The 24,594-nt window shown below is 43.2% G+C and overlaps 1 protein-coding gene across 1 annotated transcript in view; it reads right to left on the bottom strand.

The window, feature by feature from the left end:
- LOC144821265 (protein FAM149A-like) overlaps window positions 1-24,594 on the bottom strand; it is a 212,666-nt gene that overhangs the window by 9,435 nt on the left and 178,637 nt on the right. The window lies entirely within an intron of this gene.

Below are 24,594 nucleotides of genomic sequence, written 5' to 3'. Positions count from 1 at the left end.
AAAAATCTATGGACCTCATTTACAATGAAATGGTGTAGGGCAGCTCTGCAAGTATTTTTGCTGCGCTGCACTGTGCCAATTCAAAAGGGCAGGATTGGACTGTATTTATAAGATACAGTGCATTCCTGTCTTTTCTGCCAGCACACAATTTAGTGCCTAGTGCCAACGCAGGCACCCTTGCACCATGGTGGAAGGGTGTCTGCATTTTTTGCAGGATTGTTTTTGTGCGAGAAGGCACTCCTTTCTGCGCAAAAACTGAGGCGTTTTACTCTTTCCATGTGTGCCACACAGAGAAAGAGGAAACAATTGAGGAGAAATAAAGATATTTCTCCTAGTTACGCATCCCCCTGGGGCAGTATACAATTTTGATGCATCCTCAGATTTACAGATGCTTGTAAATCTGGGAATGTGTCAAAACCCATAGGAAAACCCACTGTAACACCCATGGAACGCCCCCCCCACGCAGAGTAAGTCAACGCATCTACTTGCGCAGCATTGCCTTACACCATATCCAGGAGGCCATGAAATGCCACACAAAGTGACTTTGCGTAGCCTCGTACACATGGGTCTGCGCAACAAGAGGGTCATAAAAAATGCCGTTTGGAGCCCCGCTGGCCATTGGAACTTGCGTGGGGGAGACTAGCTGCTGCAGGAGGACGGGACTGCGAGGGCCAGCAGGCTGTGCGTGACCCACCGAGCACACCTGCCGCCTCTTCCCGTGTCTCCGCCCTCTGCCCTGTGTGCTTCAAAACTCCTTGCGGCCCCCGCTTCGCGGGAGCCGCTCGTTAAGGAGACTGTGATCCTGTGCTGTTTGCTGCCGCTTGGAGCCCCGCTGCCCTTTGAACCCATTGTTCGTGGATGGTTACATTTATTTACCACGTCTGAGAAACAGGGAGCATCGCTAAACAAAACCCTTGATGATTACTTTACTAAAGCTTCTCCAGACATTCCACTGGAAATTGTTTTGGCAGAGCGACGTGCTGATCGCCGCCGCTCTGTGGAAAGTTTAAAAAACCGGCCCATTTCACCATTATTCTTACCTCCCCTGAACATCAGTGCAAGTTCTCAGTTAACGGATCTCATTCTCCACACAACTGATAGCCAACCTGTGGAACCAGCTGTTATTACTCCCTGTATAACTAACTCTTTTCAACTGGACACGATTGGTTCTGATGTTAGTACACACACGAGTACTCCCACCGTTTTAAAATCTCCTACTCTTATACCATCAAAAATAGTGTGCAGTAAAGCAAAGAAATCTATGTTAGCTCCAAAGGTACATGGGCCACCCCCATGTAAAAGAAGGCGAAAAGGGGGGGTCCCACCACAACCAAAAATAAGTTATTCAGATTTTGGGAAAAAGAAGGAGACCCTTGTAGCTAGTACTGAAATTATTTCAGTCGCTATTGAAGGGCCTATTACTATTGCATCCCCGCCACCGCCTGCTATGCCTATAGACATGGAGGATATTGTTGAAGTCTCTGTGATGTCTAAAGCGCCCCCTATAGTTCGCGATTCTGCAACTTTAGACTCCATAGAAGGACTAATTAACACCTATTCTGCATCGATTCTGGAGAGGTTGATTGTAGTAGAATTAAGATTAAGCTCACTTGAGCGTGTCCTGGGAAAGAAGGGCGAGGCGAATTCAAAAACACCGAATCCGGAAACGCATAAAACAACTAGCGTGACCAAGCCTAGCTCAGCCGCTCTAGCTCCATCAGCTAATTCTACTCTGTTGACGAATCCTTCTATTTTGGTGCCCAAAGGGAACATTATAACAACTGTTCAACCAACCCCGCCCCCAAAAAATCAAGAAAATAAAACGGCTTCCATGCCACTTGCTGCTGTAAACAAATCATCTAATAATACAGTTAATATTCCAAATGAAAGCCAATCGGCGGAGGTAGGGGGACCAAAGCCAAGATGGGGAAGGCCCAAACCGGTCCCAAATCCAGAATTACCACCAGAGGCAGTGCCCTTTGTGGTAGTCTTAACAGGGGTCCCGGTGTTACAAACTAGCAAGCGGGAGGGTTTTGTACAATTAAAAAATAAGATAATGCATTGGCTACGTCTATACAGGCCAATAGCACCCCATATAAATGGTGAAATTGTCCATGTCCGACGCCTACAATGGTTGGGAAGTAGACCAAAAAATATTGAGGGCGACGTGGTGGTTGTAAATTTTAGGGATCCTAATGCAGTTCAATTTGTATTAAATTGGCCCATAGGCATTACAAGTAGCTGCATAATACCCAGACCGTTGACATACTTTTATCCTAGGTCTGTGGTTTTTCCCTTCCAGCAACAACCAGCCTCGCACATAACTTCCCAAACTATACCCTGTCTTTATCCACCAGTTATACAGAGGGCTGGTAACATACAACAAATGATGCAACCACTTACTAGACCCAATCCTGTGGAGCCCTTTTACCCCTCAAACCCTGTACCAGCGCCTGATGTCTTTGGTTGGAATTGTGTCCCACACAGGCAAACCAACCCCAATAATAGAAGAATGGACCATCTAAAGCCCTTTACTCCTCTAGAAACTTACAACAGATTTGACATTTTTAGCGGCCTAGATGACTGCGACTGATGCCAAATGTCTAAGGGGCGTGATGGAAACGAGTTGGAGAATGGTAGTCTGTCGGGGGGGGGGGAAGTAGGATGTGAACCTTGTTTACAAAGAGCCGGGGTTAACATTAGTGAAACTAAACTTTTGGGGAATGTAAGTTTGTTGCCTGTGTTAGTACCAATAACTGGGGATAGCCCAACATTGAGGGAAAGTGTTGTACTCCAAAATGATTTGATGCCTTTAGAATCTGATGCAATTAGCCCAGAATGCCATATTATAGTACCTGGGAAGGTGGGAAACGTATTGATGAAAGAAACTGTGGAAGTATGCCAGCCCATAAAACTGATCTCCTGGAATATAGCCGGGGTATTAAAAAATTTAAGGGACCCGGAATGGGCAAGTTTCATTGACACCTTTGATTTTTGTATGTTGCAAGAGACCTGGTCAGTTGAAATTATACATAGGCTAGGATACAAATCTTATAGTATTAGTGCAATGCCCTCTAGGAGTGGAAGACCCTCGGGAGGGTTGTTGATCTGGGTAAAGGTTAATCTAAGAGTGGACATAGAAGTAATGGACACCAACTCCCCTGACATACTGATTTTGAAAATCAATGTTTGTAAAGGGAAAAAACTTTATTTGGTGAATGTCTACAACAGACCAACACCCATCTCAAGAGAATCTCCCTTACTGACCCACCTAGATCTTCTATTGGGTAATCTGGACACTAGAGAGAATTATGTTATCATGGCAGGTGATTTTAACTGCAATTTTGAGCCTATTGTGGGGTTAAGTGACATCTTCTCAGAAGAAGACGAGGCAAATGGGATCCCTGCTTTAGATAACATCAAACCAGTCAAATGTTCGCCCATGGCCCTCCAAATGACGAGATTATGTGCAGAACACTGCACTAGGGCATGTAATGGACGGCTATTATCAGATATTGTGAAGAAGCATACCTTCTACAGAGGGAAATACACAAGTAACATAGATTTTATTATTGCCTCAGTGTCATCATGGGAATTCCTTCTTGACATGGAGGTAATAGAGAGATTAGAAAGTGATCATTTTCCCCTAGTCCTCCAGATTGAGGACTCCCTATTTGGAGACATACTTTCCTCTTCGATTGGAGTAGCAACCAATGGTGACCAAAATGAGATCCATATTAGTAACAATAGACGTTCTCTTAAATGGCCACTAATACTGGACAACGGCGAAATTTTATCAGAAATTTACAGGCTCTTTGCTAGTATCTTTGGGGCATATCTAAACGACATGCCAAAGGAGGAGAATGACAGCCATTTTATGATGCTACATCAAAAAAATGTTGATGTTTTAAAGCCTCTAGTCACCAAGATGCCGAGGAAAGGGCAGCAGAAGACACATAATTTGCCACACAGTAAACCCTGGTACACTAAGGACTGCAGGGAGTCCAAGAGGGCACTTTTAACTGCGATTAAATCAAAGACACAACCAGACATTATGACAGCAAGAAATAACTATAGACTGATCCAAAAGACATGTAAAATGGCATGGGAGGAAGCAAAATGGGCAGATTTGCTGTCTGCAGCTAAATCACGTGATAACACAGCCTTTTGGAGGCTGATAGCGAATGGGAACCACCAAGGTAGAGTGGTCAAGGACGTCTATTTAGACGAACAGACCTGGGTAACCCATTTTTCTAACCTTTATAAGAAATACGAGGAACCCATTACAGACAGGATTCCAAGCGATGCCACCCCGAGGGATACCTTGGATTTTACTCTAGGAGAAACAGAATTGGCAATAACCCAGATTAAGTCTGGTAAAGCCCCTGGGTTAGACAAAGTTCCGGGAGACTTGTACAAGCACGAATTAAAAATATGGGCTCCCTATATCAACTATCTGTGTAACGTGTTATCCCGTAATCTAGACTTCCCAGAGAGCTGGAAGGGGGCTGAAATTGTTTTAATCTATAAGAAAGGTGATAGGATGGATCCGTCAAACTATCGCCCAATAAGCCTAATGGATATATTACAAAAAATCTATACAAAACATATCCTATTTCGTGTTAATGATTGGTTGGAGGAAAAAGAAATTTTGTCAAGATACCAAGCGGGATTTAGACCCAAAGTTAGCACAATTGACCAAATCTTCCGCTTTTGTTGTCTCTATTGGAAATATATCAAGATTAAAAAGGGCCAATTATATGTCGCGTTTGTCGACTTAAGGGCGGCATTCGATTCAGTCCCACGTAATTTACTGTGGGAAACATTGAGTTTAGTAGGGATGCCACCCACCCTGATAGCGCAAATACAAGAGCTCCATAGAGGCAACTTCGCGAGAGTACGCTGGGGCCCAAAAGGTGAATTAACACCTAAAATCCCTATCGAACGTGGTGTGCGCCAGGGGTGTGTACTGGCCCCCACATTGTTTTCGCTATTGTGAATGACATTCCTCTATACTTGGAGGGATGCAAGAACGATTCTCCAAAGTTGAATGGCGAAAAAGTTACTTCCCTATTGTTTGCGGACGATACCATCCGCAGACAAAAAAAGGTCTCCAAGCTCTCTTAAATTCTTTTAACGATTACTGCAATAAGAAAGGATTGGAGATAAATGGTAAAAAGACTAAGTGCATGGTTCTAAATCCAACCAAAATTGACAAGGGCTGCTTAACTTTAAATGGATTGAGACTGGAATCAGTTCCGTATTTTGGTTATCTGGGGGTAACATTGGATTCCAATTTTACATGGAAAGCCCAAATGGAAAAATGTAAGATGATGTTTAGTCAGAACACAAAACCTATTCTTAGAGAGCAAGGCCAAAGTACCAGTAAGGCCGTGTCCCCTGCGGTTGAACTTTTTAAATTCAAGGTTCAACCTGCAGTGTTATACGGTTCTGAAATCTGGGGCCCGGGGTCTAAAGATACCTTCAGGGTCTTGGACAATAATTTTTTGAGAAGTTTGGTCAGAGTCCCTAGAAGTACTCCTCTGGTTCCGCTCCAGCTTGATTTAAATTTTCGTAGAACGGACCATCATATTATTCTACGTCCTTTACTGTTATGGATCAGGCTGTGGCGTGTACCCGAGTTGCAAGTATATAGAGATGGGCTCATAGAAATCATGGAGCTTGATAGCTTCAAGGTGATACCATGGATCAAACATGTTAAATTCTGGCTTACCCTACTAGGTCTAACGCATTTCTGGGAACATCCAGATTTGCTTCCACCTCATTCAAAAACTATGGTAAAAAAGTGCTTTTGGTCGTACATTACGGATATGACCAAAAACGCTTTATCTAGTGGGTCACTTGTAACAAGGTTTCTTACCTTTAAAAATGATCCATTCTTCGAGACCTTTTTGGATGAAATAGAACCACCTCTAGCAAAGACCTTATTTCTGAAATTCAGATATGGTAATCTCCAAATCGGTTCTACATTGGCGCGCTGGTCTGGCGGTGTAAACTCGGCAAACCATGAAGAAGATGAATTATGTACCATGTGTGGATGTAATCAAAAAGAAAATGAGTTACATATCCTCTTCTTCTGCCCAGCATATGCGCAGGCTAGAAGGAGATGGATTAAACCAATATGCGTAACATTAGGTGTAAGATCATGTTCCCAGGCTCTAAGGATTCTTTTGACTAACACTAGTCAACCTATTGTATTTAGTGTTAGCAGATTCTTGCATAGTATTTTTTTCCAACGAAGAAAATCGGGTTATAAATTGTAAAAAGCAGATATGTTAAAATCATTGCCTACTAATAACAGAGGGATAATTGATGAAAATTATTTTTGCTGTCCCTACCTGTTTCTACTAGATTGAATAGTTTTTACGAATGTTTTAACCCTTTTGGTCCTTATCTTAGAATCGACATGAAAATTGAATGAATTGTACGGCAAGTTGTGTATTTTAAAAGAAATGTTTTATTGTATTTATGTAATTGTTCTTTTATGGTATTCATGCCGAAATAAAGATTTATCAGAATCAGAATCAGAAAAGCAGCCGGTATATTGGAAGCACCATTTTATTATAAAACATTTTGCACATTTTGTAGTGGTCTATCTTATACTGGGTGTAATGCAAGTATAAAATAAAGACCTACATATTCACAGTGCTTTCTGTCACAGGCTGTGAACTCAAAGCACTAAAAATACACAAGACACTATTTTCCACTACACCAACCACAATGAATTCTGTGGCTCTCTAGTTTCACACAGACCTTTGCAGTGCATTAACTAATAGAGTTTTCATAATGTAATATAGTGCATTTCCCACTGAGTAACAACTTTTTAAAATATATTTATTATTTATTAAAGCTGCCCGTTATTTTATATGTGGCTACCGGATGGTGAAAGACCTAAAAATTGTATGTCTGTTTTAATTATGATGAATGATGTTCAGCTACCTCCAGTTACATGCAGCTGTAAATGCCAAGCTGTCAGCATCCCATGAAATATAACATGGTTGTCCTCTAATACCGTGCAAAAAAGTTGCAGCCCATGCATTACAGCTATTATACCAAGGGCCAGTGGAATTATGTGCTTGAGAGGCCGCAGCGATTTTAACATAATTATAGATTTGTCGCTTTTGCTACATAATCCATCATCTGCCGCATAATCTGCTGATTTTAACCCCAAAAAATGTATTTATTCATAAGATTCGAAAGTTACTAAAAAGCAGTAACAGGTGTTGACGCTTAGAAGAAGGCCCTTTGTAAAGCTGTGCTGGTCACCTTTTTGTTGCTTATTGCTATATTTGGGTGTTACACTGGTACTTAAGAGGTGCAACCAAAGATTGACCGTTTCTCTGGAGAACATTTATGGTTGTCAATGATAAGGAGTACCAGGTTCTAGACATTTTTGTTGTGTCCTTACACCTAAAAAATGTTGATGGGGGGTCTCGGCATCAAACAGTTTGAAGACCACTGGTCTAGAGGAACACTATTAGAATTGAAAACAGAACTGTTAGCATAAGTGCAAAAATATCACCCTACAATTTACAGTAAAACCAAATATTTAGAACTTGGAAGTAAACATACTATTGTGTCACAGTGCCATAATGTTTTAACTTTGCTAGTTGTAAATGTATATCATACAATAATAAATAATTAGAACTTATTGTTTATGGAGAAAAACAACGTTTCCATTCGCAATATATCCGAATGAAACTACATTATGTGCCACGTTTACCTAGGCACACAGACAAATTTGGGACAGCTAATGTAATCTTTGCAACTGTTCCTGTGCATTTTAACAAAATTCACAGCTTCATTCTGAAGAAGGACTCCTTGCTGAGGAATTGATTGGTTTCAGATTTGCATAACATATAAACAGCTCATTATCAATAACGATAATAACAACAAACCCATTTAGTACTATTAATAATGTAATACTAGGTATCTAGAATATTTAATAAGAAAGGTATTTGATCAGAGAGCCATAACTTTGAGTGTCACTGTCATATGCACCTCTCGACCAGATAGGTTACGGGTACTAAGTAAATGTCAGCCAGGTTTGTTAACTGCACCACCATCAGAATCAGACAAAAACGACCAGGATGCAACAAAGCAATAGTTAGATTGTTCCTGTTGGTGTGGTCAGGGAAACACATGTGGCCTGCCTAGATACTTCAGTGATTATGAGGACTGCTAGAGCACTTATTGCAAGGTAACCAATATCATATGAATTTGCTGCCCACAGACAGTACACAGATTTCATCAACAGTCTTGACTTCTAGTTGCTGCAGTGACAAATCCAAAATCTACCTAAGACAAACCCTCTCTGGGCTAGGGAAGATGAGACATATCTCCAACAAAAGATGCATCTCCCACAAACTGATAGTACTGTCATACTCATTTCCTTCCACAAAAATTGGATGTCATTATTAGCAAACAGGCAACTGGACTTCTTTCTCTCCCCGTGAGTGAAAACCAAGAGAAAAGTAATCATGTGAAATATTAAGGCTCCTATTCAAGCAAATGAGCTAGCTCAAACTTGGTCTTCTGAAAGGAACTTCTTTGGGGAACATTAAGAGGTGTTTGATCACCTCCTGTTAAGAAGGTAAAGGCACCTGTTTAGAGTCTATATATATATATATATATATATATATATATATATATATATATATATTCACTGAAAAAACCATAGGTTATAGACCATATATAGTTAGGAATTAGCATTTAAAAAACCTTATTTTACTCACACAAAACCATTGAAATTCCATATATAGTTAGTTGCACTAACTATATATCGCGCACCCGCAATCCACTGCTGATCATGTCACATATTACATCATTCATGACATGGTCAGTGACATCACTGATGACATCACTGATGACATCTCAAATGACATCACTGATGACATCACTGATGACAACATCCAGTGACTGTATGTTTCTGTAAAGTTAAAATATGTCTTACATATTGAAGAATGAGTGGATGTATAAGTGTCTGGATGAAGAATTTAGTAGGTGCGTGACTGACTGTATGAGTGAGTGATTAAATGTGTCTCACTGAATGCATGGGTTAGTGACTAAACTGTCTTAATTTGTGCATCATTATGTCTGTTGTGATGTAAACTGCTGCATGTGTTGATCATTAGCTATACGAGAGGCTATATGTGTTATTAATTGGTTGCCCAAGTATTTCTATGGGAGATTGAGTTTGTGTGGGGATGGCTGGAAGGTGTGTGACTCTGTGCATAGATGTGTGAGCAGTTTATTCACTAGGTGTATGAGTTCAAGAGTGCATGTGGAAACAGCTACATGGGCAGTTGACTGTGTGCATGAGTGTATTGATGAGTGAATGGATATCTCAATGCTACATGTCATAGTAAGTACATATGTAAAACACAGTACATGTGAGAGTTGGCATATATAAATAACTATGCATGAGAGCCACTGAATGAGTGAGTGGTTGTATCGGTCATTGTGAACTTGTATCAGGGATTGTATAAGAGAGTAAATATGTGTTAGTATATGTTTCAATAAGTAAGGTGTGTTTAACTGTATAGTTGAAGAAATGGAGGTGAGATTGTTTCTTTGCATGACTGACTGGGTGTGTGAGTAACTCCATGGATGAGTGTCTGTATACACTGAGTGTATCTAAGGTTATATTAGAGTCTGAAGAGGTTTATCGTATTAGCACAAGAATGATGTCAAATGAGATGTCATCAGTGATGTCATCAGTGATGTCATTTGAGATGTCATCAGTGATGTCATCAGTGATGTCACTGACCATGTCATGAATGATGTAATATGTGACATGATCAGCAGTGGATTGCGGGTGCGCGATATATAGTTAGTGCAACTAACTATATATGGAATTTCAATGGTTTTGTGTGAGTAAAATAAGGTTTTTTAAATGCTAATTCCTAACTATATATGGTCTATAACCTATGGTTTTTTCAGTGAATTTCAATGGTTTTTTAATAGCAAATATCATAAGCTGTCGAATGTCAAGTACGTGGTAAGTAAAAACATTTTCGTGTTTATGCACACTGATCTGCTTTGAATGCTGCCCCCCACCCCTCATTTCTATTAGGAGTACTCTCTCTTTGCAGATAGTGAAGGGTAGTTAACGCAGGCCTTTGCCCCCGTTGTAATCCGTCGTGCCTGCTTCTCTCTCCATTTGATTGATTGTTCTCTTTGGTTCATTCTCTATTTACAAACAAGCACAGAGTCGCAATACTCTGTTTAGTCTTTGCAGATAGCTAAAAATCGTGTAAAAAAACAAAAGGAATCGAGCAAAATCAGTAGGCCACTAATGGGATCTCTTTTTGACCTCCCTAAAATAGAAACATTAGGAACAACCTGTTGATAATACCAAGGTGTATGTACATAAGCGGCGTTCATTTGTGTTCACAGTACCCCTTGTTGATTGTTTGAATCGAGCATTGAATTGTTCGAAGTTGGTTCTCTTAAGAATCTTCTCTGCCTGCAAACGAGGAAGAATAGGAATATTCTCTCTCCCTTTGCAGATAGTGAAGGGTAGGTAACGCAAACCTTTAACACGTCGTGCCTATTTCGTTCCTCATTGATTGATTGTTTCCCCAAACATTGACTGTTTGGGAATTGGTTCTTTTTGGAGGTATTCCCTGTTTGCAAATATACGTAGTAAAATCTTTGCAAATAGTGAAAGGGTACGTAATGCGGACCTTTCTCCCCCGTTGTAATCTGTCATGCCTATCTACTCCCCACTGATTGATGCACCTGTTTCACCCGGACCATTTACTAGAGATACGTCATCTGGCCCGACCAGAGAGCACCCCTAGTGAAAAGGACATATGCAATAATAACGAAGTGATCACTGTATCCTGTTAACAGAAACTTTAGCATGAAACAACCTGGAAAGAAAAGAATAGGAAAACGAAAATCAGTAGGCCACTGATGAACATGAACTTTTATTAAACAACGAACAAAGAAACGATAACATAACGTAATGATAAAACCTATTAATGTCCTAGAAACAAGAAAACGTTAAAATATGCCAGTGGTGAGAGACCAGAAAAACAGTAAGAGAAACCAAATCACCCCTCGCTGTCCCACCGCCTGCCACGCCCAAAAAATCGATAGACTAGGGAAAATGCAAGTCAGTAGAACATCCGCCCCCACTCTGGAAACTTCCAAGGTGGGGCAGGGTTGCGGCTACGCCCAGCCGGGAGCAGCCCATATAAGGCGGGTCCTGCTGCCACGCCTCGGCCAGGAGATCCTAACGTAGGGTGTAGCCGGAGGAGAGGCCGAGGCCAGCGGTACCCGGCCAGGGGATTGCCTTTACAACGCTGAAGAGTTGCAGGGGGGGGAATGTCTCCTCGACCCTCCCCTCTCTCTCCCAGTCCGGCCGCGGTGGCCCTTGAGAGTTTCAGGTAGTCCCGCCACATGCTCTTCCGGTCCGGCCACCAACGGTCGGGGGGCCGAGGCCGACGGGATCCGGCTGCAGCCGATAAACCAAGGAACCCGTTCATGGGGCCAGAGCCAGGGGCGTCCGGCCGACATCCACCGGAAGCCCGGCCCGAAGACGGATGGGACACTTCTTCTTTCTTGAATAATGGCTGCGACAACACTGGGGGGGGATGTCTTGCACATGCCTCCGACCCCCCCCCCCTCGTCCTCATCGCCTGGTCCGGCCATAACAAATCTCAAGCGAGACGCCGTGGGGTGCACTGGGAGGGAGAGACGGTGCGAACAGGCCTCTCCCGCCTCCCCAGGTGGAGGCTTCCCAGCTGCACCCTCAGCGCTCCAGGCGCCCGGAAAAGGGTTCTTCCACTGTGGCCATGCTGCAACGTCTCGCCCGGCAGGGTGGAGCCCGTCCGCTCATTTGACCCCGCGATCGCCAGTAGCTACCGAACTCTCAAAATGGCGGTCGACCTGGCAAGAGCAGGCCCAGCATAAAGAAATGGCCCGGTCACTGGTTGACTCCACCACCGTAGTCCTCCACGACCTTGAAGATTCTAGAGGAGCCGCGGGAGTCTCCGACCCCCGATGGGGAATGACTGCCATGATCGCCCGTGGAGTGACGAAACTGTATCCGCGGGACGTCGCCGCTCCCATGCTGGCGCCAGCCTCACTTTGAATTACTAGAATCCTGCAGACCTCAGTTCCGGTGAAAGCACAGTGTGACCCGGTAGGAAAAATTGTTGCACCCCCTCCCCTTTTTGACTGATAGTTCAAACCACCGATCCTTTCCTTTGCCCTTTTAACGGAACTTTGGACTGCCTCCCCCTCTTTTACATTTTCTAGAGAAAACAAAACATTAACCACTACATTAGCATAGCAGTTGACACCAGAACTGTTTTCAAATTGAAAACCAACAACATCTTCAACAGAATCCTTTTTGTTTCTGCTGTGACCCTGCTACAGCACAGGCATTGTCCCCAGCAGTAATTCTGCAATGCCGGTAAGAATAGCTGTGGTGCCTACTGGACTCACTCACCCCCGCGGCGCCCCACGCCGTTATTTGCTGGGCGGCAACTTACTAGACATCACTTTCGTGCCATCTAGATTTCAGCGCGTTCTGCTGCCTTGGAACTATTCGCACAACAGACTGCTACTGACGACCCACCCCCAGGCAACATCTTCTGAATTTTCATAATTTGAAAGAACTAGTAACATGTCCTCATCAGGAATTCAAAAGAAATTGCCACGGTCTCTTCGTTGTTTAAATGTTTTTACTGTTTTTGTTTTGTTGTATATATTTACATGTTATTAAAGTTTTATATTCCTACTACTTTGTTGGAGTGCTATATATTTTTAATGTGACACATAATTGTAAAAACTTTGATGTACAAAGAGTCATTCCTGGAATCTTCCGCTTCAGGCTCGGTCCCCTCCCCAATCACAATACAGGATGGTTTTCAGATAGTAGGAACACGTGTGGTGTGACGGATCTCATCGGGTGTGGGCCTTGATCTACTATAACTCCTTTGAAGAGGGGTGATTCTTTACAGCTGGAGCCATAAACTACATCTGCAGGGCTAGCTGATAGCCTGGACAATCGGACACAGAGGAAGAGGAGTGTCAGAGGGTGCGGTAGTGAATAGGGCGAAAGGGAGGTGTCGGGCGGGCACAGAGTGTGATTCTCAGGGAAGAGCAGCGCAGATGGGGGGAGGTTTATTGCCCATGCATAAGACAGAGAGCGGGGGTGACCAGTGCCTGGGGAAGATGCTTGCGAGGGTGGGGAGCCATGCTACGAATCGACAGCGTGCAGAGAGTGGGTCTGGTCAAGGCATCTAAAATGGCTGCCGTGCACGACAAAAGTGTGGCATTTCAAAAAAGGCAAGATGGCGCAAACAATGTTTTTCAACACTTCCTCATTTCCTTCGAATCGAACGTTGGTGCATATTACCAAAGTTAAGCGATATTTATCGCTAACGATGCTTACCAACGAATTTTTTACCGCTAAGCATCGTCAGAAATTATCGAAGATAAACCTTGCTATTATCAAGGTTTATCGCAAATGCGATAATAAACGGCCGCAATGCATGAATATCGCTAAAAAGTCAGCGATATTCATGCATTACCGAGCTAATGCTCTTAGCCATTTTATCCACCTCCCATTGGATAACATGGCTAAGAACTGCTCAGGGCAGGTGTTACTTTTTGGAGATATTCGCGCTTAGCGCGAATATCTCCAAAAGTTGGTAATAGGAGATAGATATCTTGCATGTTGTAATGCAAATTATTGTGGTATATGGAACTCATACCATAATCTCTCAGGAAAGCAGAAACTGATCCTTTTGGGACCGCCTGAAAAGGCCTAGGGGGTGAGGGGTACTCTACTTTGCCCCCTTTTCACGTTCCGAACTATTTTATTTTACTCTCTTCTGTAATTACACAAAATAGCAGCGATAAGATGCATCGGAGACACACAGTGAGAGAAAGGAGGCCGGAGATGAAGAAGAGATGTCAAATACACATTGGAGATAATATAGTGGCAGAAGGGAAGTAAATATGAGTAAACTTACCATGTAACATAAAAATGTTGCACTCTATACTATAAGTCTCATTTTATACTACAATCACTTCGCTACAACCTCATAAATTAAAAATAAAAATGAATAATGTCTCAAACAATTTTTGATTTCTAAATATAAATTTATTCTTCAGAATTTTCTAAATTTGAAAGAACTAGTAACATGTCCTCATCAGCAATTTCCTCATGAAAAGTCTGCAATGATGATTCTTGTAACTCTATGGTCTCCAAACATTCGATAAATTCGCCATCAACAGATTGATCAAAAAAATCATTCAAGTCATCTCCTCCTTGTGACAATATTTCATTATTGGTGCTGTCAATTTCAATTAATGTAGTGGAATCATTCAAGTCATCTCCTCCTTGTGACAATATTTCATTATTGGTGCTGTCAATTTCAATCAATGTAGTGGAATCATTCAAGTCATCTCCTCGTGACAATATTTCATTATTGGTGCTCTCAATTTCAATCAATGTAGTGGAATCATTCAAGTCATCTCCTCGTGACAATATTTCATTATTGGTGCTCTCAATTTCAATCAATGTAGTGGAATCATTCAAGTCATCTCCTCCTTGTGACAATATTTCATTATTGGTGCTGTCAATTTCAATCAATCTAATGAAATCATACACGTCATCTCCTCCTTGTGACAATATTTCATTATTGGTGCTCTCAATTTCAATCAATGTAGTGGACAATTCAAAAGAAATTGCCACGGTCTCTTCATTGTGAGCCATTTTATTTTGAAATTGCTTGCTGTAAATTGCAGAAAAAAATAATCACTTTCATTTATCGTTTTTAGTAATACATAATATAAAACTAACTTTATCAAGTATTTAGTATAACAGAAGGACTGCAAATAAATAACAGAAAACATTTTTCAAATTATCTTCAAGTGTACAACATAGTTCCCCTTACAAATTACCAACTCACCTTTTTAAAAGTAGGAGAAGTGTTAGTACTGTGTAAATCAAACACCAGAAATTCACCACCAAAAATTCCTCACAAATGTACCTCAGACAGTAGTATCACAAAATGGCTGTGGTTTCCTCTCATTTGACATATATACATAACCAATTAACTTTCATCACACACAAATACAAAACCAAAGTAACATTTTAATTGGTTCTAAATTTCAACACTTTCAAATGTGTTTTCCCCATGCAATTTTCCATAGGACATTTACATACGTCTACAGCCTGAATGGCTGAACGGAATTACACCAAACTTGGCAAAATGGTACATCAAACCTAAGAGGTCAGGAAGGATCTACTATGCCCCCTTATGGTCATTTGCCCCTTCGCTTTGGCCTCCTCTTGTCTCTCGATCCTACCGAGAGACAAGATGGCGGCCGCTACGGACTGTTTGGAATGTTGACAGACGCCGGAGAACCAATCAGCTTCGCAAAGCTCCGTAACGCGAAAAGTACGCGAAGCGGAGCGCTGTTACAGATATATATCTTTTTTTGAACGTTAATTTCTCAAAATCCACTGGAGCACATATATTGAGACCTAGCAAAGGCACATCGGGCTACCAGTCCCTAATATTTTGCCAAGTTTCGTGCAAATCCATTCAGCCGTTCGATTATTGACATTTAGATACATCTACAGCCTGAATGGCTGAACGGAATTACACCAAACTTGGCAAAATGGTACATCAAACCTAAGAGGTCAGGGAGGATCTACTATGCCCCCTTATGGTCATTTGCCCCTTCGCTTTCGCCTCCTCTTGTCTCTCGATCCTACCGAGAGACAAGATGGCGGCCGCTACGGACTGTTTGGAATGTTGACAGACGCCGGAGAACCAATCAGCTTCGCTTCACAAAGCTCCGTTGCGCGAAAAGTCCGCGAACCGGAGCGCTGCCCGGTCCGCTGTTACAGATATATATCTTTTTTTAAACGTTAATTTCTCAAAATCCACTGGAGCACATATATTGAGACCTACAAAAGGCACATCGGGCTACCAGTCCCTACAATTTTGCCAAGTTTCGTGCAAATCCATTCAGCCGTTCGGGCTAAAAGTGAGGCCAACCGCCCTATGGAAAACTCAATGTTAAAAACACGTTTTGGGACCCCCCTTTTTTCTCGACCCCCCCTGGACGAACCCCCCCCCCAATTTTCAGGGGCTGCTCAGAAACAAAATGTGCCATTTTCCTGAAAATTTCAGCCAATTCCGTCCACAAACGCCAAAGTTATTCGACATAGAATTTTCAAAAATCCCATAGAGAAAAAATCCTAACTATATATACCTACTGGCGACCGCCAGTAGGTAATATATATATATATATATATATATATATATATATATATATATATATATATATATATATTTTCTTGGCTTTAGAGCTGCCAGAACTAAACACAAACTAAATGCTAGAAAATTGTTTATAAGTTTAGTGCCACATTTCACTTCCCCTCCCCAACCCATTCTGACTTTCCTTTATTAGATGCTGTATTCTACTAGGATTGCAACAATAAATAATATTTTAAGATTTCCAGAGCACCACATAATTGAGGTATCTTAGTCCATCAATCCGGCAGGTCCAATGGTTATAGTCAGAGAACAGAAGGGGAACAGCGTTTACAACGCAACTTTTACAACGCAGTACCTTTACCACGCAACTTTTACAACGCAAGTCGTTACAACGACTTGCGCTGGGGGGCGCTCTAGGATAGGGAATAGTTAATTTACTATCCAAAACCTTCCCTACTATCCACGGGGACTGGAGTTGGAATAGTAAATTAAACTATTCACTATCCAGCACCCCCCAACACAAGTCGTTGTAACGACTTGCGTTGTGAAAGTTGCGTGGTAAAGGCATGCGTTGTAAAAGCATGCGTGGTAATGACATACATCCGAACAGAAAGTTGATAGTGCATGAATTAAAGTCTAAATATGAAGACACTATGTAGGTCTGTAGTTCCAAAAGCTTTTATTTCTTAGACTCTCAAAAATGAAACAGCTGACACGTGTTTCGTCATTTGCCAAATTTTTCAAGGATTAAAAGTCTCACAGAGCCAATGGGCTCCAAATTGCATCTAGCACCAAAAACGTTTTTATTCAAGCGTGTCTCAGAGCTCCAAGAACGGAAACCAGTTTATTTGGATGATTTCTCAAAAGTAAGACATACAATCCACAGAAAGATTCAGAGTACGTCAAAGGAGTATTGGAGTCAGAAAAGCAACACTGAAGCTATGTCGACGGCTATGGTAAGCTGTAAATTATTGTGTATTTGGGTTGCGGAACCATCCTAAGTCCCGTTAGTATAGACCAATTTTGTGGTGATCTGGAAATCTTATTATGTTATCAATATTAAAAAGTGTCTTTGTTATATTTGTCAAACACTAAATATGTGACATAATATTGTCTGTCCATTTGAGCACATGTTACTTTTTGATTGTGTCTTTACACTTACCCTAAATTTGTGATGTGCAAGCTGAGCTGTTTGACCACTGTCACCTTTATTTGTAAATAAATATTATTTGCACACTCCAGTAAAATGGCAGTTACCATCAAGAAAGTAATAATCTAAAAATGCTTAATTTGAAACTACCTGCTGTGTAAGTAGGGTTCAATTCTAGTCACCCTATCTGAAATATTGCAGCTAAAAGGGAATTTAGAGACCCAGTTTCATTCTACATTATCATTTGTTTCCAATGCAAAATCTATTGCAAAAACGCTCTTCAGGACCAAAGACTACTTTACAAAGTGCTTATCCATTTGTCATACTATCACAATGATGAATTACTGCAATGCAGTTAATATTGGTTTCTAGATTAGGGAGTGGGGAAGCAGAAAACTTGTAATGGTTATTGACATGGTCCTCAAATATTTGCAAGAGCTCTTGTGCTCCTCAAGGGTACTCAGATACTCATGCCCCCCCATTGCCACTTAAGAGTAATTCAACCATTTCAATTGATCACCTAAGACTGGGTGGAATATTTTCTTATATACATTTTTAGGAATTTAATAAGTCTTTCTTAGGTTGAAGCCCATACACAAGTACGGGGCCAGAACTCAGTGATTGTTTACTCCATATGGGCTACACATGCATGCTGAAGCCCAACCAGGCCAGAACATACATGGGGTGTCGTGTCTTCCTATTCATAGTGGATATGTCGTTGCAAATAATTCTAGAACTGTTGCTTTAGAAAAATGGACCGGACTGACCTGCATATGAGTGGTCTGCAACAGTCCATGCCATGCAAGTACTGCTTTTGACATTGTCACTGCGGTGCCTATTTCATAGGCACAGCCTTGGAATGCAAAAGAACAGCACGCCAGACAGGAGAAAACTCCTAATCTGTTAGGCGGTATTAAAGATAGGTTTAGCAGTGAGGGAGCGGGGCAGTCCCGCTACCGCACCACCAAACTCATAATAAGGCCCTAAGATTAAAACTGTGCTCTAAAAGGAAGGGCCAATAACAATGACACACTTATTTGGGTTACCTAAATTCATATTCCTAAGCAACAGGCATAGCAGTTGTAGGCTTGAAAGATACTTCTGTGGTGGCTCAAAGGCTATTTGCCTATGGCCGGACTCTTTCTATATTGGCCCACACAAGCACAGACTTTGCAAAAAGGAGTTAACATTGCATTACATATTTTCATTGTTCACTATTGTACTCATTATATAAACATTCTCTCAGGTCCTCCTGATTCACAGAATATACTTTGCCCAACAAAGCAAAACCTAAACATTACTTTTGGCAAAATAATACAATATTATCTTAAGTGATATTAATACAGCTTTACTATACAATGGAAATTGAGTGTTTCTTTACTTTGGATAATTGTAAAACAGGTTGATGTTGTTGGAATAATGCGTATAAACATGACTGGGTGTCTGACTGAGGCAAAGTTGTGGTCCAGAGCCATACTTGACTAAGATGCAAATGTAGAGGGTGTCTAACTAAGTAAGGAGTCTGAAAGATGTAGTTAAGTATTAAGAACATTCTCAGAGGCAACGCTCTGAGTGGGCATACGTATAATGATACAATGGGTCAGCTTAAGCTCTGTGTGGATCTCAGTCAACCTTATGGACACTGGATCCACCAACTGATTTTAATCATTTTGGAGTCAAAGTTGCCTATCATTAGCAAAGATTTTTTTTAGGATTCATACAAGTAGGAACTAGCAGTAGATCACTGCATTTACTCGTTTTCTTCTACACCAACATTACAAATCCCAAGGTGAGGTTAACAAGCTCAGCGGGAAGAGGGTCAATGGAGGCTTAGCCAGGAACAGTTGCCAGGGGCTGGACATCTTGGTATCAGCCCAGGGAAGCCGATTGGTGGTGGACTTAGACGCCGGGGACCAGACCACCTGCAGAATCAGGTCCCTTCCATTTATCCTACTATTGAGCGTGCTGGGGGGCCCTTGTGATATTACACACTTGAGTTCAAACGCACGACTGGGAGAGGGACATGGAGTGACCTCCCGGGAAGGATGCAATGTGCCCCAAAGGTGTGCCCTTACCCCAAACAAACAGCTGAACAAATATGCAGTACCCAGGCTGACGATGGAGGAAGGTGCAGCGGAGTCTGGGGGCCAAGAGACTGTGGAACCCTAGTTGGGAGCCATAATGTCAGCCATTCGCGGGATGGGACTGACTCTTGAGTCCAAAATGGACAAAGTCACTATAGAGGTGATCCTCATGAGGGCAGACATGAACAGAACTTCAGAGAAAGTCGCTGTGGCAGAGACAAACATCAGCGACCTTCAATCCGCCACTCAAAACAAGTTGGTGGGGTCCCTGAAGGGATGGAGAGTCTCCCAATGGATCGCTTTTTGGGGGATCTCATTATCAACCATTTGAAGCCTAAACGCCTCTTGAATTTCTTCTCCGTCGAAAGGGCGCACAGAGCACCAATACTATTACCGAAGCCGGATCCCCCCACCGAACTATTATTGGCAGGATCCTTAAATACCTCAACACCATTTTGCAGGCCATTTGCATTCGGGGGACCTGCCATATGAAAATGCAACAATACAATTCTTCCCTGACTTCACCCTCCTGACGCAGCCCCAACGGCGTACATTTGATGAGGTTGAGAGAGCACTATGGGTTGAAAACCTCAAGTACATGATGTTATTCCCGGCCAAACTCCGGGTGTTGGACAATGGCAAGTCATGTTATTTCAAAGCGCCAGAGGAGGTGTGGGACTGGCTTGAAGGAGGACTAGCACCAAGGCAGCAGCAATTACGGGAATAAGACCGGAGTCGACGCAGAGACCAAAGCGATGGCTCCCCCAAGGCGCCACACAACAATGCTGCAGATGGAAGACTCACTTCGGAGGAAGGCCCTTAGAGTTTGATCAAGTTAACATGTTTGACTGGGGAGGCTATGTACTCCACTTGAGAATGGAGGACGTCGGAATGGGAGTATGTTGGGCACTGGGCCTGGGCTGGGCCTCGAACATAATAAACTAGGTACGGAACTCAGGTCTTCACAATCTAGGAAGGTTAAGTAAGAGACAGGACCTTTTTTCTTGATGTACATAAGGACATAATTTAAATGCTAAAGTTTTCAGGGGCTGCCATCTGTTCAGAAGTGATGGTGCTAGCCAACCCCAGTGTATTGTGATGGTTACAGGAACAGACACATCTCTTTCTGTTCTCGATGCTTCAAATCTCTGTGGCCGTTTGGCCTTGTGAATTTTGTTGCAACTACAGGTACTTTGAGAGAAATCACGCATCAATAGATTTCTATGAACCAAGTTGCTTGAAACCTTTTTAAAGTCACATTCTTATTACAGGTATATTGGATTTTTGTTGTTTTGGTCTTGTTGAGTTTAGATAAAGATACTTTATTTTTCTAAACTGGTGTGGTGGCCATTTGTGGTGTTATCACTTTATTACTGTGTGTTTTGAGTACAAATACTTTACACATTGCCTTTGAGATAAGTCTGTCTGCTCATGCTAAGCTACCCTGGGGGTGAGCAGAGGTCATCTAAAGTGTGTATCCACCTTACCCTGATTAGAAGCAAGGGTCCCTATTTGGACAAAGGTACCAACCTCTGCCGACTAGAGATGCCCATTTCTCACAGGGAGGGTTTGACAGGAACTTGTTTTATGTATTCCTATGTTCTGCATGCTTTATCTTCTAGCTGTTTCCGCTTTAAATACACCACTACACGGGTTACACAGCATTCTAACACGGAGAGGCAGGGAGGAGGGTATAGCATTGGGATGTGCTGCTTTTCCCCCCCCTCGGTTAAGATATGACATCACAATCTACAACCCTATTGAGGTTCCGGATGTGGAACGTCAACGGCCTGTGGGACAAAATTAAGCGTACCATGGTGTTACAATACTTATGTAAACAGTCCCCCAACTTGGTTTTTCTGCAAGAGACACACCTTTGTGGCAAACACTACCTTGCACTCAATAGATTTAGACACACACTTCTGGCCCACGCAGGATTTACATCAGGCTCTAGAGGAGTGGTGATCCTAGCCAACAATATGGTACCCTTCCTGCTGTGTCGCACTTGGAAAAACCCCTTGGGCTGTCTGGGACGTGGGAGGGTCAGGCTCTCAACTTATGCCCCACCTACATACCCTTGAAACTACATACTGAAACTCTCCCGGAACTAAGCAGACTGCTGCTTGATATGGCCTCAGCAATCCAAATAACGGGTGGGGTCATGAATGCTACAATGTCCCCAGATCTTGATAGGACTATGGCTTCTCTCCGGCCGCTGACCCACAGCCACTGCGGTATTCGTGGAGGCCCTGGGGCTCATGGATTTGTGGCGAGTATAAAATCCGACCACTAGGCAATACATGGCAATGGGTCTCGACTGGACTACATTTTCACACAGTACATACATGAGGGGCAATTTTGTGACACACAACATAAAGCGAGGGGTATATCGGAGCACTCCCCAGTTGAGGTAAGCCTCCGAGGTCCAGCCCAAGACTATACTCTACCACCAAGCAGCGGTCCTCTGTAAGATCGCAATGCAAACCGTGGGAGGCATATGAACTGGTAGCAGGGAGCTACGCCCAGGTGGCGGTTAGGGGTAAGAGGAAGGAATGGCACTCCTGGTGCATCGCACTGGAACACGTATTTACCGCCACGGAGAAACAGTTGGGGCGAGAGGGGACAATGGACCCTGCCCTGGGGCACAGGTTGTGCCTCCAACAGAGGGTACTTAGAGACTTGGAGGAAGATGCGGCCCACTTACATGCGGTTGCCATACAGAGACACCTATAAGACCTGGGTGACAAGGCCAACAAACTGATGACGTGGCTGGAGAGGAGGGAGAGGGACTGGAGTTGGGTGCTGGCGCTCCGGGTGCCAGATGGCCCCCGTGCCGGTCTGGAGCAGCCATAGTCGAGTCCTTTGCAACTTATTATGAGGAATTATACAAGTTAGCCTCTAGTAGGACAGGAGATGACAGTGTCGACCTGTTCAAGGACATTTCTCTGCCAGAACTTTCAGAAGATTACAAGGAAGCTATTGACCGGGACCTGACAATGGAGGAGATTGCAGAGGCCATTAGGGACTTACAATCCGGAAAGGCGCCAGGTCCAAACGGATTGCCTACTGAATTATATAAATGTATAGCGGAAACAGTGGCCCAACCAATGTAAAATATGTTCCACACTGGTCAGGAAGAGGAGAGGCTGACAGAAGACTTAAGAATGGACACAATGGTGTTTATTACAGAGAAAGGTAGACCCCCAGAGCCATGCAGCTCCTTTAGACCCATTACCATACTTAATTTCAAGGCCAAGGTGCTGGCTAATTGGCTACATCTCGTTATCTCCACGATAATCCACCCAGACCAATCTGGGTTCATGCCACATGGGAGCACCGGGCTGAACCTCCGACACCTGTATGGAGTCATGCATGTAACTACGACCCACCTGACTGAGGCTGACGCAGTACTTTCGTTAGATGCTCGTTTGGTATTCAACAGAATTGAATGGCCGTACCTGTTTCTGGTGCTATCGAGGCAGGGCTTTGGATCAAAGTTTTGTGCCTGGGTCCGTCTCCTGTACTCTGATCCGTTGGCAAGAGTCTGTGTGAACAGACAATAATCCAGGCCATTTGCACTACCTAGGGGCACAGAAACGGGGTGCCCACTCTCTGTTTTTCGCAATGGCACTTAAACCGCCCACAGCATGGGGTGCAGTGAACCTCTCGTCCATGGTATTGACATCGGGAGAGGCTGGCAGGAACGTATTTCCCTGTACGCGGATGATATTCTGCTCTATGCACATAAGCCTTGCCAGAAGTCCCATAGACTCATCCACATCTTCTGAACTTTTGGCAGCTATTCAGGCAACCAAATAAATTGGGATAAATAATTAGGTTTTCCCCTGGCTAGAGAGATTGCGCCACTTACATCAGCCTGTGTGGCCTTGACACAGAAAGATGAATTCAAATACCTTCGGATTTGGATAACCAAGTCAGAGGAGAACTTCCTAGCATTGAATTTACACTCCCAATTGGAGGGGCTATGAGGAGATGTGAACCATTGAAGGAGGCTCCCGGTCACCCTCATGGTCTTGTTCAAGAGGATGGCCCTCCCTCGATTGTTATATGTGTTCCAGAATACTCCATATCTGATCTCGAATACGTTCTTCCGGGCGATTGACGGGGAGCTACGCACCCTGTTATGGGAGGGGGGCAACCCACGTATTGCATTGCGTAAGTTGCAGCGGGGTCTATGAGGGTGAACTGGTGGTTCCAGACGTCAGGAATTATGTGGTGTCCCAGCTCATTAATATCAATGGTTGGGCCTTTGCACCCTACACCGTACCAGCGCAACAGGTGGACCGACACACCATGGCAAATAGAGGTTACCCAGCTGCATTGTATCGCGGGGGCTACATAAAACTTCCTCCTGTGCACACACGGACGGTGATACCGGCATGGGGAACGGCCACAAAAATACTGGGGTGGGAGACCAAACTGATGGAACAAAGCCCACCTTGGGACTGTGATCTGCTGGATGAAGTAGGGCGCCTAGCAGGTTGGACCTTAACGAGATAGACCACCTTGGAGAGGTTTGGAGGAAGGGGTTAATGATTACATTTGAAGACCTGCAGATAGAATATCAGATGGCTGACAGATAACAGTTTTGTTATCTGCCGTTGAGACATGCCCTACAGTGCCACATACCGGAGGGAGAACTGTTTCCTGACTGGTACCCATAAGAAGACAGATTGCTACTTGACCCGCTAGTAGACAACGCCATCTCTCTCACATATCGGAAGATAATGAATAACTTACCGGATCCTATGGGCCCCCTGAGGGAGGCATGGGAGACAGATGTGGAACTACTGGAGGACGACGACTGGGCTGAGGTCATACAGAGCCCTAGAGAAAGTGCTCTACGAGCATGGTTCAGACTGATCCAACTCTGAATCCTCCATAGGTCGTACACCTCCCAGACACTCCAACATCAACTGGGCCGATGTGACTCTGGCCAATGCGCTAGGGGCTGCAGGGAGTTGGGCACCTTTTTCCACATTCTATGGGCCTGCACAAAAATTCAGAGTTACTGTACTGGAGTAGCCCGGATAATGACTATAGAAGTGGGTCTTCAATTCCC

Source organism: Lissotriton helveticus, chromosome 2_2 (assembly GCF_964261635.1).
Source record: "Lissotriton helveticus chromosome 2_2, aLisHel1.1, whole genome shotgun sequence".
NCBI classification, from domain to species: domain Eukaryota; kingdom Metazoa; phylum Chordata; class Amphibia; order Caudata; family Salamandridae; genus Lissotriton; species Lissotriton helveticus.
The sequence above is the reverse complement of the archived record's forward strand: the minus strand, read 5'-3'. Positions and strand labels throughout refer to the sequence as shown.